This window comes from Lissotriton vulgaris, chromosome 7 (assembly GCF_964263255.1).
Source record: "Lissotriton vulgaris chromosome 7, aLisVul1.2, whole genome shotgun sequence".
Lineage (NCBI taxonomy): Eukaryota > Metazoa > Chordata > Amphibia > Caudata > Salamandridae > Lissotriton > Lissotriton vulgaris.
In genome coordinates this window covers 453,120,183-453,139,309 of record NC_141695.1, presented here as the reverse complement: position 1 = coordinate 453,139,309, position 19,127 = coordinate 453,120,183, and positions in this window count along the sequence as shown.

Below are 19,127 nucleotides of genomic sequence, written 5' to 3'. Positions count from 1 at the left end.
TGTTGTAGCCGCCGGCCGCGATCCTGCCGCCTCCCGCGATGGTCCTGGGCAGGCGGCGCTGGACGAAGTAGACCAGCGCGCCCACTTCCTCCGGGCTGAAGATCTCCCGTCGCGTCACCTGCTCCCCCCTCAATCTCCCGCATGCTGTCCTGCCACTGGGTCCAGCACTACTCCCCGCCGCCGCTGCGGCCCTCAAGTGCCTGGGCAGCTTCACGGCGCCTGGCTTGACCATGGTCTGGGCAGGTAAGGTAGGAAGAAGTAGAAAATTAAGAAAGAATAGGATAGGGAAGAAGAAAAGAAAAGAGTTTTAAAAAGTAGTTTAAAAGTAAAGAAAAATAGCAGAAAAGACAAAAATATACAGCTAGGAAAAGAGAGGGATAGATAAGAAGCAAAATCGTTAAAAAAAAACTGAAAACAAGCAAAGGATGGCAAAGATACCAAGAGGATTAAACACCATGCCCAGACACAGGAAATGAATGAAAAACAAGATGGCCGGCGCCCGTTCACAGGCGCGAAAGTATGTTCGCGCGAGATTTTCCTCGCGATCTCGTGCGAACCTCTAGATTTTCCGCGCGATCTCGTGCGAACCTCTACTCGCAATGCGCTTACTGCGCGAGATTATACATAGCGGGCGGAAACGGAAATACGTCACGCAAACAAAATGGCCGCGCCCGTACTCGACCTTGGGGTAAATTCGCGTGTTGCGCTGCAAGCGGCTCGCGAATACTGCAAAAAAACTTGCGAAACAACAAGCCGCAAAAAAAATAAAATGCTCATTCGCACGAATTGGCGGCTTCCGCGGTCGGTTTCGCACGACGCCGCGCCCCGCGAATAGCGCGAAAAAAAACGAAAAACGATTTCAGCAAAAGCAAAAGCAATGAGCAGGTGCAAAAGGTCAACCTCATGATTTGTAACGATTCTTTGTAGTGCTTCCTGAGGGGGCCCTCCAGAATTCGGTTGCCTGCTTGCAACTATTTTGTGTGACCCTGCTCTGACCTTAACTGTATGCCACAAAGGTCCTGATTTACAGCTAAAGGAGCAGACAAGCAGGTGCCAGGCTGGAACTTTAAATTCTTTCAGTGACACATTAATTAGCCCCTAATTCATTATTGTCAGTTGGGGCAGGGCAGGTGTTGTTAATAAACTAACCCCAAATTAATTCATGTCAGTTCAAGCAGGGCAGGTGGGCTTGCTTTTCCCCCCCATCTTCTACAGTGATGATGAACCAGAGGGTGGCATTGATGTAACAGAGGGTGGCATGGGTCAAAGAGAGGGTGCCAGTGGTAAAACAGAGGGTGCTGGGAGGCTGTGATGATGAACCAGACGTAGAAACAACATAGTCGCGACCGTTGCGAGCCGACAAGTAAGTTCGCAATTGCGAACTAGTACCAAATCCTCGCGAACTGGCAGAAACAATTGCGAACACACAAAAAAAAAAAAATCCGCAAATTCGCGGGAATTCGCGGATTTTGCGGATTGCGAATCCGCAAATCCGCAAAATTCGCGAACGCGAGATCCGCAAAATTCGCTCATGCTTAGGCTCAACCCAGAAACACGTGTCTAGAGATATACAGCAATGTCTGCACCAACTTTGGTGAAAAACTCCAGCTAATTTTGAAGTAAGTTTGAACTGTGTACTGCATTTACCAAGATGCAGAGGGGCAAACTGTGCTGGGACTGTGAGGCAGTGTGCTCCCAACCCCCATTCTCCTTAGTATATATGTTTAACATAGAAAGTTTTATAAAACACTCACAATCACTGGATGATGTCATCAGTGATGTTATTTGAGATGTCATCAGTGAAGTCTCTGACCATGTAATGAGTGATGTAATATGTTAGGTGATAATCAGTGCATACGGTATGTAATTTGTGCACAGGGGAGGTGACAGTACCCGGGGCTGCAGGGGGGCCATTCCAGGCGTCCAAATTCTCCAGCCACCAAGAGAGTTCTGACCTGGCTTCCTGATTTAAGGTTACAAGGTCTCCGTACCAAAGGCCAGACCTGAGAGCTTTTGCTTTTATTCTCTGAAGAGAACAGTAATTCATTGGCCCCGGAAAGATGGCTTGAATCGAGGAAGAGAGTAGGCCCAGAAGTCTGGCTAATCCCCGAAGAGTTAGAGATTGTTGTTTTAGAACGAACCTGATCTCTTTGCAAATCTTGGCAATCTTCTTGTTGGGAAGAAGAAGAAGGCAATTTGAGGTATCTACGGTGAACCCGAGGAATTCTAGAGATTTGGAGAAGGTAAGAATAGATTTTTCCCAATTTAAAATGAAGCAGAGACTCTCTATAAGACCCATGGTAGTCTTGAGGTCTTCCAGAAGTTGAGAGTGGAGTTGGGACGTGATAAGGATATCATCCAGATAGAAAATTAATCAAATACCTTTTTCTCTCAATAGAGAGACAATAGTTCTCATAATTTTGGTGAAGCACCAAGGGGCAGAGGAGAGCCTGAATGGGAGGGCCTGAAATTGAAAAAGATGATTGTACCAGATAAATTGAAGGAAGGGTTGGTGTTCTTCTGCCATAGGGATTGTAAAGTAAGCGTCCTTTAAGTCTAACTTGACCAACCAGTCTTTTGTAGATGGAAGTCTCTGAGGAAGTGAATACCCTCCATTTTGAAGTGACTGTAGACCAGATACTTGTTTACTTCTCGAAGGTTTATAACTTGTCTCCGAGCTTTTTCCTTTTTTTTGGACCAGGGAAAGGGTGCTGACGAATGTCACTAGAGACCATGGCACATCTGTGATAGTGCCCTTCTGAAGCATAAAGAAGATTTCCTCTTTGACAATTTTTTGATGTTCTTCTGAAAGGACCAAATGTTTGGGCATGTGTGTTTGAAAAGGGAAATATTTAAAGTCTATTTTGAAACCCTGGTTAGTCTCCAGAACCCATGGATCCTGAGTTAAAGATTCCGTGATAGAAGTATTTGAGTCTGCCCCCTACCTTTGGAGGGAAAGAAGAAAGAAGATGACTTACTTGGAAGGTTGGTGTTGGGAGTTCCACTGGAAGAATAACCTCTGTTTCGAGAGCCTCTGCCTCTTTTGAGGGTAGAATCCTCTGACTGATCCTCTACCTCTGAAGGTTGAGAAGGGCCGGTAGCTGCCATGGCCAAAAGAACGACCCCTTCTTCCAGCCTGTCCAAAAAGATTTTTGTTGAAAACGCATTTCATATTGCTGTGGGCCTTGTCTAGGGCAGTAAAAGTAGAGATGTATTTTCCTATAGATTTAATCATGTCCTCACCAAAGAGGAGGCCCTTAGGGTTCAGCGAGGGCTCTTTCTCAGCTAAATCACCCAGCTTGGGATTGATCTTATTAAGGATGGTTTTCCTCCACTCAATATTGAGACTTAAGTTTGCGTTGCCAAGTAAAACAATGGCCCTTTGGCTTCAACCTCTGATGAGGTTGATGTCGAGAGGGGAGTTGGAGATGTGAGAGACTTCAGCAAACTCCAATATCCTGGTGAGGGGGCCAAGAATGTCAAGGAGGCGATCTTGGCAGTTCTTGAGGGCTCTTTCAAGGCCCTTCCTAGCCTCTTTTCCTAGTTTAAAATAAAAATTATATCAGATCGGGGTGGAAGGTTCGGGGTCTGACAGACCTTGTCTTGAATGGGGGATCTTGGACATTCTGATTTAAGTGTGTTACGCGTCTCCCTTTCAAGGGAATTTCCATCTAGTGATAAATTTTGAAACATGATCTTGGGGAAACCATTTCAAGCTACTGGGGTGGGTGATGTTGAGGGGAGAGAACATTTCTTCACCCAGGGGGTCGAGGATGGCGCCTTAGAGGAGGGGGAGGAGTTGAGCTCAAATTGGTTATTGAAGTCAAGGTTTCATCGTCCAAGTCAAGGACAAATTCGTCAAAGGGATTATGAAAGACTTCTTCCTCATCACAGTTGGTACCTGCATCATTGTAGGAACTATTGTAATATGTGTCGCTAGGGACACCCATCAAGTTTGCGCCGCTACAGACACTCATCCTATTTTTGTCACGAGGGACACCTGTAGCTTTTAAGGCGCGAGAGCCTCCCATCAATTTTAAGGTGCTAGGACCTCCCAAGTCAATTGAGGTTCCACGACCTCCCTTAGTGCCTTCAGAAAGAGGTTTGCAGTGTTTTGACTTTTTTGTGCTTTTAGTATGGGGGAAGAATTGAGGATCACAAGAAGAGGTTTGATCGTCATCAAGGGTGAGAGGTGTCTTAGATGACATAACCTCTCTAAGCATGTCCATCATGCAGGACCTCATTTCTCTTTGCCGGAAATTTTTAAAGGAATCACTTGCGTGATTAGGGGAAGTTGCAGTGGCATTGTCAGATTCAATATCGGACATAGTATTAATTAATTAGGCACCCAAGGAACTGGCTTACTGCTTGTTAAAGGTTTGTAATGAGGCTTGTACACAAAACGCACCAGTATAGTTATAAGGCAGAGAAATACTTGAGATAATCTAAGAGCTTGTAAGGAGCTGAAAGGGTTTAAGGAGATAACCTGTCTTCCCTTATTAAAACAAAGTAGGAGAAGAGGTTCACTTGGGTGATCCTCCTTTTTTTTTTCTTAGGGAATTGACAATAAGATTAGGCAAAGGCAACAGTAGCAGCGATCTCTGGCAGCAGCTGTGCATGTAACTGACGCGCTCGAGCCCAGCCGCTGTCTGAGAAGGAAATTAAAGGAAAGGCCTTAGGCTGATGGGGCACACGACGCCACCATTGCTAAGGGCCATTACTTTTTTTCCAGAGAAGCAGGACGCGCTCGCAAATACTGAGTGAGCGCGAACAAAAAACGGAGGCAGAAAAAAGAAAATAATAATGCCAAATTAAAAGGAACAATTACATTTGCCACATGAAGGATGAAGAAGGGGGTGCTTCGAAGAGACGGAGCGCCCGTGAGAGTGTGTGCGGGCCCACCCGAGCATACTTCGGTGAGGAAGGGGGGGGGGGGGGTACACTACGACCATAGATTGGAAGTTGAGGGAGGGGGAAGGAAGGGTTTGGAGAAAAAAACCTGGATAATATAAATCTAAATATCAGAAGGGCATTACAAAGCAGGATAGTAAAACATTAATATACTCTACAACATTAAATAGCAATATGGTATAAAATAACAGGCAATAGATCAAAATAGATAAGGTATAAAGTAGGAGTAAGGTTAGGCAACTTCTCTGCTTGCAAGTCGCATTTAAAAGAGGCAGTTCTGTTGTTGCTCATGCCTTTTATTACTTGTTGTCACTGCATTCTAGAACTGTCTTTACTTATGATGTAGTGCGTCTGCTTGTGACTGCATTTAAGATGAATGCATAATGTAGCCTCCTGTCTTGTAATGAAACTAGCCCAGAGGAGTTGGCGGTCCCAGGGGCTCTGTGGAGGGGCTAGAGCCCCCCACGCATCATTTGAATTAAGCCCCGGGGAGGTAAAGGTCCCCATGACTGCGGAGGGGCTGTTGGGCCCCACTTTTAACATAAATAGCCCCGGGAGGTGGCAGTCCCCAGGGCTTCATGGGGGGCAGGAGACCCCCCACACCTTCATTTTAAATACAAAGCTCCAGGGGGTGGGGTTCCCCAGGGCTTCGGAAGCCCCCAACATTAAATAAACAAAGCTACAGGGATCTGCATTTATTTTAATGATTGCCCTCGAGACCTGCCCACCACTGGGCTCAAAAAAGGAAAGTACAGAGGGCTGTGCTTCATTTAAAAAAAAAAAGGATTTCAGGTGGATTTGCCAATCCAACGTGAATCCTGTCTAATTCTTTTTTTTTAAATGCTTTTTGGGGGGCCTGAGCAGGCCTAGGGGGTCAGGCTGTATCTACCCAGCCCCCTTTTCTTAATTGTTTTACATTTTTTGCCTTTTTTCTTGTGACTTGGTTCAACCGAGGCCCAAGATGGCTGCCAACACTTCCTGGTTTGAAGTGTTGGCAGCCAATCAGATCCCAAGCTCAAGACCGAGAGGGTTCACGGATCCTATACGGCCATATTTGTATATCTGTGAAATATTTAAATTTCCCAAGAACTAATGGACAGTTTTATATCATTTAACATTTAAGAGTGCTTTCTGAACCAAGAGCTACTTTTTCACCACATTTGGTGTAATTCTGTTTAGCTGTAGCTATGTCAAAAGTTCCTATGGAAATTAACATGGAGGAAACGCATTTTAGGACACCCCTTTTTTCTCGGCCCCACTTGCCGAATCACCCCAAAACTTTCAACACAGCAGCTAGGTCAATGTTTTGAACTTTTCACAACGAATCCTCAAACGAAGCCAAAGACATTGGCAAATCAAAAAACGCTTTTCCTATGGAAAGTAGGTCTTAACTATAACTACCTACTGGTGATCGTCAGTAGGTAATATATATGCATACTTACATATATTTTGCGGATATAGCCGAAGGCTAATGGGATGCTATAGTTACGTGAAAATGTCAGTTCCAACATACCTTTTTAAACAAAACAACACAATTCTCCAGTTCTCTCAAGTTACTATAACTTGCGCCCTAAAGTAACTATAAATTTCTCCCCGTCATGCACAGAGTTTCAGATGTTGAAGTGATGCTTTAATTATACCATTGAACATACCATGAATGACCTAATATTGGAGGAAATTAGCCGTGCATGGCAAGTGCAGAAGGTATGGTTATTTGAGATAATTATAACAGGTGAGTTTCAGTGCTTTTGTTTCTTTAAAACGATATGCTTTAACTGACATTTTCACCTAACTATTGCGCCCCTTTAACCTTTGTTTTATGGTAATTTTCTAAGGGGTTTTAATGTAAAATAACATATTCTTACACATCCTAACTATAACATCACTTTAACCTTTTTTCACTTAATATCAATATGCACAGCTCATGTAAATTTCTTGCTCCTATCTGTAAATATGAACTGATCCTGACACTTCTTTCATTTGCTTGCTGCTGAAAATACTGATGCTGAATATACTACTGCCTACACATTTTTTTAAGTACTACTGTGAACTGCAAATACTATTTCTTTACAGAGGTCAAAAGCCCTTCAGGCCTCAGTCGCATTTTAGAAAAGGAATGAAATAAAAAATGAAAAAAAGATAAACTATTGTTTTTACATGGTTTAGCATATGATTTAAAATATACTCTGTTTTTAAACTGAAATAATGTATTTTCTATAATGACCACAAGATGGCAACGTTAACAAGAGCTTCAAGTAAATTACATTTCGTTTCAAATCCGACAGTATTCTCTTTGAGTTCTTTTGAAAAATGTTGTGAGCACACAACATACAATATGAAATTCTGTCAGAAATATACGTTCAGTAAGCTAAGTCTAAGCACTCACGTATAGAAATTCTAGTACTGTTTCATTTCACCTTATCACCCTAGAGCCAAGGCATATAAAATAAGAATGTAAAAAAACATATTGGCAAAGTCAACACGGTCTTCTTTGGCAATATGGTGAGATTTACTTTTTATTGAAATCATCTGTTACAAAACGAAAAAATGCAACGGATGTGACAGCCATAAACCTGTAGTAAAAACAAGCTCTTTCACTGCCTTTCCAACGTCTAAATGTCCCCTACAATGCATTGAAATACAGAGAACCCCTACCAGTGAAGGGGTACTTTAAAAAGCTAAGCATCACATACAATTTTATTGGAGCAGCATGGATCCTTCTTCGCAAACATCTGTACTCAGTGCAAGTGTAGGAACTCTTTTTTGGTTTAATGCACCTCACAGGAGAATATGATTCTTATTGGTGCAAAGAAAAGGCACTATTTACTGTAACTCAAAAAGAAACAGGGGCATATTTATAACTATTTTGGCGTAGGGCAGAGCAGCATATCACCTTTCTGCACTGCCTTAACAGGGAAAGGGTAGGAATGTGCCGTATTTATCCAACACAAAAGGAGCAAATGATGGACAGAATGCTGAACAATGCAAACATTCACCCCCAGTCACAAAGATCTGGGTTTAATATGTTATTCTTTTGCTCACCACGCCACACCAGTTTGGACCCAGCCATATGCAAATCAGTCTTGACCTTGTTCCACATTGGAACATTCTAGCCTGAATGGACATTTTTGGTATTATGCCTAGATCTCTGTACAGGAGTGAATTTTGATATTGATCAGCATTCTGTCCATCTATTGTTCTATGTGCATTTGTCACCTGAGTGGGACGGGTATGCCCAGACTTGGGTCTTGTGCTCTCCTTGCCACTGGAATCAAGCTAGCCTGGCTGATGAGGGGTGAAACCCCAAAACAGTCCTTGGATGCTTGTTTCTGGTCCGGGGTAAACCAGGCCTGGCAATTCGGCCTGGACTGTTCCCATGGGGAACAGGGTTAAGACTGATTTGCATATGGCTAGGTTTATACTGGAATGGCATGGGGAGCACAAAAACAATGGATTTAACCCCAGATCTCTGTACTGAGGTGAATGTTTGACAATGTCCATCAATTGTTCTTTTTGTATTTATTCAGTGCAGTGCATTCCTGTCCTTTTCCATTGCACTAGCGTCGTTTTGGCAGCCTAGTGCCAACGCAGGCACCCTTGCACTATTTGTGCTGGATGGGGCGCCTTCCTACACAAAACCAATCCTAAAAGTTTTTACCTCTATCTATGTGTGCTGCAGAAAGCAGCACACATAGAAAGAGGAGAAAACGAGGAGAAATAAAGATATTTCTTCTCATAACGCCTCTCCTGGAGAGGCATACCTTTTTGGTGCATTCCCGGGGAATGCATCCATATCTGAATATGTTGCATTGGAACGCCCACGCAACACCAATGGTAATGCCACCCTGGTGCAGAGCAATGTAACGCAGCAATTTGCGCTCTGTTACATTACTTGAGATTCATGTTGCCATGCACAGCCACATAAGGTGGCTTTGCATGACTTTATAAATCTAATTTTACATATGTGTCACTCTTGCACCACATTGCCTGGTGCAAGAGCAACGGAAAGGGGCTCATGAATGTGCCACATAGTTTAAACATACAAGGAAGACTAAAAAAAAAAAAGGTGTGAAAAATGTTAAGAAAATATTCATTGGCAAATAAATGTATCACCCCCTGACCCTGGCACTGAAGTGCCAGTAGGCAAACAGTCACACTTGGACTTTTTCCTTTTGCAGAAAGATCAGTAGCATCAGGTGTTCCGTAGGACTCATCACTTGGGCCTGCACTATTCATTATATAAATGGCCCCGCTAATTACCGTGATAGCTTAATTTGGAATTACCACTACATCTTATGATACATAGCAGATTCTTTCCTTGGATAAAGGATCTCTTAGGTCAGAACTAAACTTTAAAAACTGTTTCACTGAAGCTTTTCTCTGGATGCATTCAATCTATCTAAAATTCAATACAGATAGAACAGGGATCCTGTTATTGGCCAATGCCAACTCTTAATCTCCAACTCAATTGTGGCTGAATGCTGTGCCCCAACCCCTTCCATGGTAGAAGTGGCAAGGAACTTTAGAGTAAAATTTTACACCGCCCTCAAATTCTTACAAGGGCAGGAATGTGTTTCAACTTAAACAAATCTCTTAAAAAGGGTCTTGACCTTCTTCCACTAGCCTTCAGTAAAACAGTTGCTTTAACTCTAATCAGTTCCAGACTCAATAACTGGAAGAGCCGTTGTGCAGGATCGTCAAAATTCACCTTTCATGAACCTCAGATGGTGCAAAACCGGCAACCAGACTTGCGCTAAAACTCCCCAGATGGATTTTGGCCTCGGTTCCTTTTAAAATCCTTCTATTGGTATTTATCGCATTCAGAGTCTCTGAACCTAAATACATGACCGCCAGATTCGCACATCAAACAACAACAAGAAATCTGAGATCCTCCCACGCAAATCTTTGTAAGACACCTCTTTACAGACTAAAAACCTGAGGTGGCAAATCTTCCAGGTTCTAGACCTAAGGCATGGAATCAGCTCTCTAGAGCTTGATTCTTACTGAATCAGAAGCCCTATTCAAAGCGCTCTTGAAGATCTGGGGGCATATTATCAAGGGGGTTTATCTCCGCTTTTTTGGCTTTAAAAGCCAAGAAAGCGGAGATAAAATTATTTCCCTATTACCTAGCTGTCGCTAACACCAGTTAGCGACAGCTAGTAGGAGATAGCGACCATCTTGGGCCCCGCTTTGCATGTCAGTGAAATTTATCACTTATGACATGCAAAGTGGGCGTGCCAAGATGTTAGCGACTGGAAACAGTCGCTAACATCGCTGTTTCCTATTACCAACTTTTGGAGATATTCGCGCTAAGCGCGATTATCTCCAAAGCTAACACCTGCCCCTGAGCAGTTCTTAGCCATGTTACCCAATGGTAGGTGGATAACATGGCTAAGAGCATTAGCTCGGTAATGCATGAATATCGCTGACTTTACAGCGATATTCATGCATTTCGGCCGATTTTTATCGCTTAGGAGATAAACCTTGATAATAGCAAGGTTCCTAAGCGATAAAAATCGCCGCAGCTCGGCGATAAAAATATTGCCGCTAAGCCAACATAGCGATAATTATCGCTAGTTGTTGGTAATATGCCCCCTGGCTCTCCTGGCCACTGATGCTCTGTGCCACTTCCTTATCTAGCCAGGGCCCATTGTTCCCTACTTCTCAGCCGAGTTCTGAGATTTAATTTCCATTTACAAAAGGGGGTGGTGATGAACAGAGTGTCTGAATTGAGCAGACCACTCTTACCCAGTCCAAAGATCAGGGCTTGATCCATCACCGTTATTTATCTCACTGCCCCATCCCAGCTCAGAACCTGGCTATATGCAAATCAGTCTGTCCCTGGCCCAGTGCATCATGGGAACAGGGCAGACTAAACTACCAAGCCAATTCTTTACCAGAAAGGAGCCAAGCTACCGGGGACCGGTTTCTGGCATTTCAGCCTCTTCGGCCCGGCTTGCTTGAATCCTGATGGAGCAGTGAGAAAGGGACTCATGTCTGAGTATACCCTGCCACACCTATAGTGGCCAAAATCGATTTACAAAAGGGGGTGGTGATGAACAGAGTGTCTGAATTGAGCAGACCACTCTTACCCAGTCCAAAGATCAGGGCTTGATCCATCACCGTTATTTATCTCACTGCCCCATCCCAGCTCAGAACCTGGCTATATGCAAATCAGTCTGTCCCTGGCCCAGTGCATCATGGGAACAGGGCAGACTAAACTACCAAGCCAATTCTTTACCAGAAAGGAGCCAAGCTACCGGGGACCGGTTTCTGGCATTTCAGCCTCTTCGGCCCGGCTTGCTTGAATCCTGATGGAGCAGTGAGAAAGGGACTCATGTCTGAGTATACCCTGCCACACCTATAGTGGCCAAAATCGATTTACAAAAGGGGGTGGTGATGAACAGAGTGTCTGAATTGAGCAGACCACTCTTACCCAGTCCAAAGATCAGGGCTTGATCCATCACCGTTATTTATCTCACTGCCCCATCCCAGCTCAGAACCTGGCTATATGCAAATCAGTCTGTCCCTGGCCCAGTGCATCATGGGAACAGGGCAGACTAAACTACCAAGCCAATTCTTTACCAGAAAGGAGCCAAGCTACCGGGGACCGGTTTCTGGCATTTCAGCCTCTTCGGCCCGGCTTGCTTGAATCCTGATGGAGCAGTGAGAAAGGGACTCATGTCTGAGTATACCCTGCCACACCTATAGTGGCCAAAATCGATTTACAAAAGGGGGTGGTGATGAACAGAGTGTCTGAATTGAGCAGACCACTCTTACCCAGTCCAAAGATCAGGGCTTGATCCATCACCGTTATTTATCTCACTGCCCCATCCCAGCTCAGAACCTGGCTATATGCAAATCAGTCTGTCCCTGGCCCAGTGCATCATGGGAACAGGGCAGACTAAACTACCAAGCCAATTCTTTACCAGAAAGGAGCCAAGCTACCGGGGACCGGTTTCTGGCATTTCAGCCTCTTCGGCCCGGCTTGCTTGAATCCTGATGGAGCAGTGAGAAAGGGACTCATGTCTGAGTATACCCTGCCACACCTATAGTGGCCAAAATCGATTTACAAAAGGGGGTGGTGATGAACAGAGTGTCTGAATTGAGCAGACCACTCTTACCCAGTCCAAAGATCAGGGCTTGATCCATCACCGTTATTTATCTCACTGCCCCATCCCAGCTCAGAACCTGGCTATATGCAAATCAGTCTGTCCCTGGCCCAGTGCATCATGGGAACAGGGCAGACTAAACTACCAAGCCAATTCTTTACCAGAAAGGAGCCAAGCTACCGTGACCGGTTTCTGGCATTTCAGCCTCTTCGGCCCGGCTTGCTTGAATCCTGATGGAGCAGTGAGAAAGGGACTCATGTCTGAGTATACCCTGCCACACCTATAGTGGCCAAAATCGATTTACAAAAGGGGGTGGTGATGAACAGAGTGTCTGAATTGAGCAGACCACTCTTACCCAGTCCAAAGATCAGGGCTTGATCCATCACCGTTATTTATCTCACTGCCCCATCCCAGCTCAGAACCTGGCTATATGCAAATCAGTCTGTCCCTGGCCCAGTGCATCATGGGAACAGGGCAGACTAAACTACCAAGCCAATTCTTTACCAGAAAGGAGCCAAGCTACCGGGGACCGGTTTCTGGCATTTCAGCCTCTTCGGCCCGGCTTGCTTGAATCCTGATGGAGCAGTGAGAAAGGGACTCATGTCTGAGTATACCCTGCCACACCTATAGTGGCCAAAATCGATTTACAAAAGGGGGTGGTGATGAACAGAGTGTCTGAATTGAGCAGACCACTCTTACCCAGTCCAAAGATCAGGGCTTGATCCATCACCGTTATTTATCTCACTGCCCCATCCCAGCTCAGAACCTGGCTATATGCAAATCAGTCTGTCCCTGGCCCAGTGCATCATGGGAACAGGGCAGACTAAACTACCAAGCCAATTCTTTACCAGAAAGGAGCCAAGCTACCGGGGACCGGTTTCTGGCATTTCAGCCTCTTCGGCCCGGCTTGCTTGAATCCTGATGGAGCAGTGAGAAAGGGACTCATGTCTGAGTATACCCTGCCACACCTATAGTGGCCAAAATCGATTTACAAAAGGGGGTGGTGATGAACAGAGTGTCTGAATTGAGCAGACCACTCTTACCCAGTCCAAAGATCAGGGCTTGATCCATCACCGTTATTTATCTCACTGCCCCATCCCAGCTCAGAACCTGGCTATATGCAAATCAGTCTGTCCCTGGCCCAGTGCATCATGGGAACAGGGCAGACTAAACTACCAAGCCAATTCTTTACCAGAAAGGAGCCAAGCTACCGGGGACCGGTTTCTGGCATTTCAGCCTCTTCGGCCCGGCTTGCTTGAATCCTGATGGAGCAGTGAGAAAGGGACTCATGTCTGAGTATACCCTGCCACACCTATAGTGGCCAAAATCGATTTACAAAAGGGGGTGGTGATGAACAGAGTGTCTGAATTGAGCAGACCACTCTTACCCAGTCCAAAGATCAGGGCTTGATCCATCACCGTTATTTATCTCACTGCCCCATCCCAGCTCAGAACCTGGCTATATGCAAATCAGTCTGTCCCTGGCCCAGTGCATCATGGGAACAGGGCAGACTAAACTACCAAGCCAATTCTTTACCAGAAAGGAGCCAAGCTACCGGGGACCGGTTTCTGGCATTTCAGCCTCTTCGGCCCGGCTTGCTTGAATCCTGATGGAGCAGTGAGAAAGGGACTCATGTCTGAGTATACCCTGCCACACCTATAGTGGCCAAAATCGATTTACAAAAGGGGGTGGTGATGAACAGAGTGTCTGAATTGAGCAGACCACTCTTACCCAGTCCAAAGATCAGGGCTTGATCCATCACCGTTATTTATCTCACTGCCCCATCCCAGCTCAGAACCTGGCTATATGCAAATCAGTCCGTCCCTGGCCCAGTGCATCATGGGAACAGGGCAGACTAAACTACCAAGCCAATTCTTTACCAGAAAGGAGCCAAGCTACCGGGGACCGGTTTCTGGCATTTCAGCCTCTTCGGCCCGGCTTGCTTGAATCCTGATGGAGCAGTGAGAAAGGGACTCATGTCTGAGTATACCCTGCCACACCTATAGTGGCCAAAATCGATTTACAAAAGGGGGTGGTGATGAACAGAGTGTCTGAATTGAGCAGACCACTCTTACCCAGTCCAAAGATCAGGGCTTGATCCATCACCGTTATTTATCTCACTGCCCCATCCCAGCTCAGAACCTGGCTATATGCAAATCAGTCCGTCCCTGGCCCAGTGCATCATGGGAACAGGGCAGACTAAACTACCAAGCCAATTCTTTACCAGAAAGGAGCCAAGCTACCGGGGACCGGTTTCTGGCATTTCAGCCTCTTCGGCCCGGCTTGCTTGAATCCTGATGGAGCAGTGAGAAAGGGACTCATGTCTGAGTATACCCTGCCACACCTATAGTGGCCAAAATCGATTTACAAAAGGGGGTGGTGATGAACAGAGTGTCTGAATTGAGCAGACCACTCTTACCCAGTCCAAAGATCAGGGCTTGATCCATCACCGTTATTTATCTCACTGCCCCATCCCAGCTCAGAACCTGGCTATATGCAAATCAGTCCGTCCCTGGCCCAGTGCATCATGGGAACAGGGCAGACTAAACTACCAAGCCAATTCTTTACCAGAAAGGAGCCAAGCTACCGGGGACCGGTTTCTGGCATTTCAGCCTCTTCGGCCCGGCTTGCTTGAATCCTGATGGAGCAGTGAGAAAGGGACTCATGTCTGAGTATACCATGCCACACCTATAGTGGCCAAAAGCGATTTACAAAAGGGGGTGGTGATGAACAGAGTGTCTGAATTGAGCAGACCACTCTTACCCAGTCCAAAGATCAGGGCTTGATCCATCACCGTTATTTATCTCACTGCCCCATCCCAGCTCAGAACCTGGCTATATGCAAATCAGTCCGTCCCTGGCCCAGTGCATCATGGGAACAGGGCAGACTAAACTACCAAGCCAATTCTTTACCAGAAAGGAGCCAAGCTACCGGGGACCGGTTTCTGGCATTTCAGCCTCTTCGGCCCGGCTTGCTTGAATCCTGATGGAGCAGTGAGAAAGGGACTCATGTCTGAGTATACCCTGCCACACCTATAGTGGCCAAAATCGATTTACAAAAGGGGGTGGTGATGAACAGAGTGTCTGAATTGAGCAGACCACTCTTACCCAGTCCAAAGATCAGGGCTTGATCCATCACCGTTATTTATCTCACTGCCCCATCCCAGCTCAGAACCTGGCTATATGCAAATCAGTCTGTCCCTGGCCCAGTGCATCATGGGAACAGGGCAGACTAAACTACCAAGCCAATTCTTTACCAGAAAGGAGCCAAGCTACCGGGGACCGGTTTCTGGCATTTCAGCCTCTTCGGCCCGGCTTGCTTGAATCCTGATGGAGCAGTGAGAAAGGGACTCATGTCTGAGTATACCCTGCCACACCTATAGTGGCCAAAATCGATTTACAAAAGGGGGTGGTGATGAACAGAGTGTCTGAATTGAGCAGACCACTCTTACCCAGTCCAAAGATCAGGGCTTGATCCATCACCGTTATTTATCTCACTGCCCCATCCCAGCTCAGAACCTGGCTATATGCAAATCAGTCTGTCCCTGGCCCAGTGCATCATGGGAACAGGGCAGACTAAACTACCAAGCCAATTCTTTACCAGAAAGGAGCCAAGCTACCGGGGACCGGTTTCTGGCATTTCAGCCTCTTCGGCCCGGCTTGCTTGAATCCTGATGGAGCAGTGACAAAGGGACTCATGTCTGAGTATACCCTGCCACACCTATAGTGGCCAAAATCGATTTACAAAAGGGGGTGGTGATGAACAGAGTGTCTGAATTGAGCAGACCACTCTTACCCAGTCCAAAGATCAGGGCTTGATCCATCACCGTTATTTATCTCACTGCCCCATCCCAGCTCAGAACCTGGCTATATGCAAATCAGTCTGTCCCTGGCCCAGTGCATCATGGGAACAGGGCAGACTAAACTACCAAGCCAATTCTTTACCAGAAAGGAGCCAAGCTACCGGGGACCGGTTTCTGGCATTTCAGCCTCTTCGGCCCGGCTTGCTTGAATCCTGATGGAGCAGTGAGAAAGGGACTCATGTCTGAGTATACCCTGCCACACCTATAGTGGCCAAAATCGATTTACAAAAGGGGGTGGTGATGAACAGAGTGTCTGAATTGAGCAGACCACTCTTACCCAGTCCAAAGATCAGGGCTTGATCCATCACCGTTATTTATCTCACTGCCCCATCCCAGCTCAGAACCTGGCTATATGCAAATCAGTCTGTCCCTGGCCCAGTGCATCATGGGAACAGGGCAGACTAAACTACCAAGCCAATTCTTTACCAGAAAGGAGCCAAGCTACCGTGACCGGTTTCTGGCATTTCAGCCTCTTCGGCCCGGCTTGCTTGAATCCTGATGGAGCAGTGAGAAAGGGACTCATGTCTGAGTATACCCTGCCACACCTATAGTGGCCAAAATCGATTTACAAAAGGGGGTGGTGATGAACAGAGTGTCTGAATTGAGCAGACCACTCTTACCCAGTCCAAAGATCAGGGCTTGATCCATCACCGTTATTTATCTCACTGCCCCATCCCAGCTCAGAACCTGGCTATATGCAAATCAGTCTGTCCCTGGCCCAGTGCATCATGGGAACAGGGCAGACTAAACTACCAAGCCAATTCTTTACCAGAAAGGAGCCAAGCTACCGGGGACCGGTTTCTGGCATTTCAGCCTCTTCGGCCCGGCTTGCTTGAATCCTGATGGAGCAGTGAGAAAGGGACTCATGTCTGAGTATACCCTGCCACACCTATAGTGGCCAAAATCGATTTACAAAAGGGGGTGGTGATGAACAGAGTGTCTGAATTGAGCAGACCACTCTTACCCAGTCCAAAGATCAGGGCTTGATCCATCACCGTTATTTATCTCACTGCCCCATCCCAGCTCAGAACCTGGCTATATGCAAATCAGTCTGTCCCTGGCCCAGTGCATCATGGGAACAGGGCAGACTAAACTACCAAGCCAATTCTTTACCAGAAAGGAGCCAAGCTACCGGGGACCGGTTTCTGGCATTTCAGCCTCTTTGGCCCGGCTTGCTTGAATCCTGATGGAGCAGTGAGAAAGGGACTCATGTCTGAGTATACCCTGCCACACCTATAGTGGCCAAAATCGATTTACAAAAGGGGGTGGTGATGAACAGAGTGTCTGAATTGAGCAGACCACTCTTACCCAGTCCAAAGATCAGGGCTTGATCCATCACCGTTATTTATCTCACTGCCCCATCCCAGCTCAGAACCTGGCTATATGCAAATCAGTCTGTCCCTGGCCCAGTGCATCATGGGAACAGGGCAGACTAAACTACCAAGCCAATTCTTTACCAGAAAGGAGCCAAGCTACCGGGGACCGGTTTCTGGCATTTCAGCCTCTTCGGCCCGGCTTGCTTGAATCCTGATGGAGCAGTGAGAAAGGGACTCATGTCTGAGTATACCCTGCCACACCTATAGTGGCCAAAATCGATTTACAAAAGGGGGTGGTGATGAACAGAGTGTCTGAATTGAGCAGACCACTCTTACCCAGTCCAAAGATCAGGGCTTGATCCATCACCGTTATTTATCTCACTGCCCCATCCCAGCTCAGAACCTGGCTATATGCAAATCAGTCTGTCCCTGGCCCAGTGCATCATGGGAACAGGGCAGACTAAACTACCAAGCCAATTCTTTACCAGAAAGGAGCCAAGCTACCGGGGACCGGTTTCTGGCATTTCAGCCTCTTCGGCCCGGCTTGCTTGAATCCTGATGGAGCAGTGAGAAAGGGACTCATGTCTGAGTATACCCTGCCACACCTATAGTGGCCAAAATCGATTTACAAAAGGGGGTGGTGATGAACAGAGTGTCTGAATTGAGCAGACCACTCTTACCCAGTCCAAAGATCAGGGCTTGATCCATCACCGTTATTTATCTCACTGCCACATCCCAGCTCAGAACCTGGCTATATGCAAATCAGTCCGTCCCTGGCCCAGTGCATCATGGGAACAGGGCAGACTAAACTACCAAGCCAATTCTTTACCAGAAAGGAGCCAAGCTACCGGGGACCGGTTTCTGGCATTTCAGCCTCTTCGGCCCGGCTTGCTTGAATCCTGATGGAGCAGTGAGAAAGGGACTCATGTCTGAGTATACCCTGCCACACCTATAGTGGCCAAAATCGATTTACAAAAGGGGGTGGTGATGAACAGAGTGTCTGAATTGAGCAGACCACTCTTACCCAGTCCAAAGATCAGGGCTTGATCCATCACCGTTATTTATCTCACTGCCCCATCCCAGCTCAGAACCTGGCTATATGCAAATCAGTCCGTCCCTGGCCCAGTGCATCATGGGAACAGGGCAGACTAAACTACCAAGCCAATTCTTTACCAGAAAGGAGCCAAGCTACCGGGGACCGGTTTCTGGCATTTCAGCCTCTTCGGCCCGGCTTGCTTGAATCCTGATGGAGCAGTGAGAAAGGGACTCATGTCTGAGTATACCCTGCCACACCTATAGTGGCCAAAATCGATTTACAAAAGGGGGTGGTGATGAACAGAGTGTCTGAATTGAGCAGACCACTCTTACCCAGTCCAAAGATCAGGGCTTGATCCATCACCGTTATTTATCTCACTGCCCCATCCCAGCTCAGAACCTGGCTATATGCAAATCAGTCCGTCCCTGGCCCAGTGCATCATGGGAACAGGGCAGACTAAACTACCAAGCCAATTCTTTACCAGAAAGGAGCCAAGCTACCGGGGACCGGTTTCTGGCATTTCAGCCTCTTCGGCCCGGCTTGCTTGAATCCTGATGGAGCAGTGAGAAAGGGACTCATGTCTGAGTATACCATGCCACACCTATAGTGGCCAAAATCGATTTACAAAAGGGGGTGGTGATGAACAGAGTGTCTGAATTGAGCAGACCACTCTTACCCAGTCCAAAGATCAGGGCTTGATCCATCACCGTTATTTATCTCACTGCCCCATCCCAGCTCAGAACCTGGCTATATGCAAATCAGTCCGTCCCTGGCCCAGTGCATCATGGGAACAGGGCAGACTAAACTACCAAGCCAATTCTTTACCAGAAAGGAGCCAAGCTACCGGGGACCGGTTTCTGGCATTTCAGCCTCTTCGGCCCGGCTTGCTT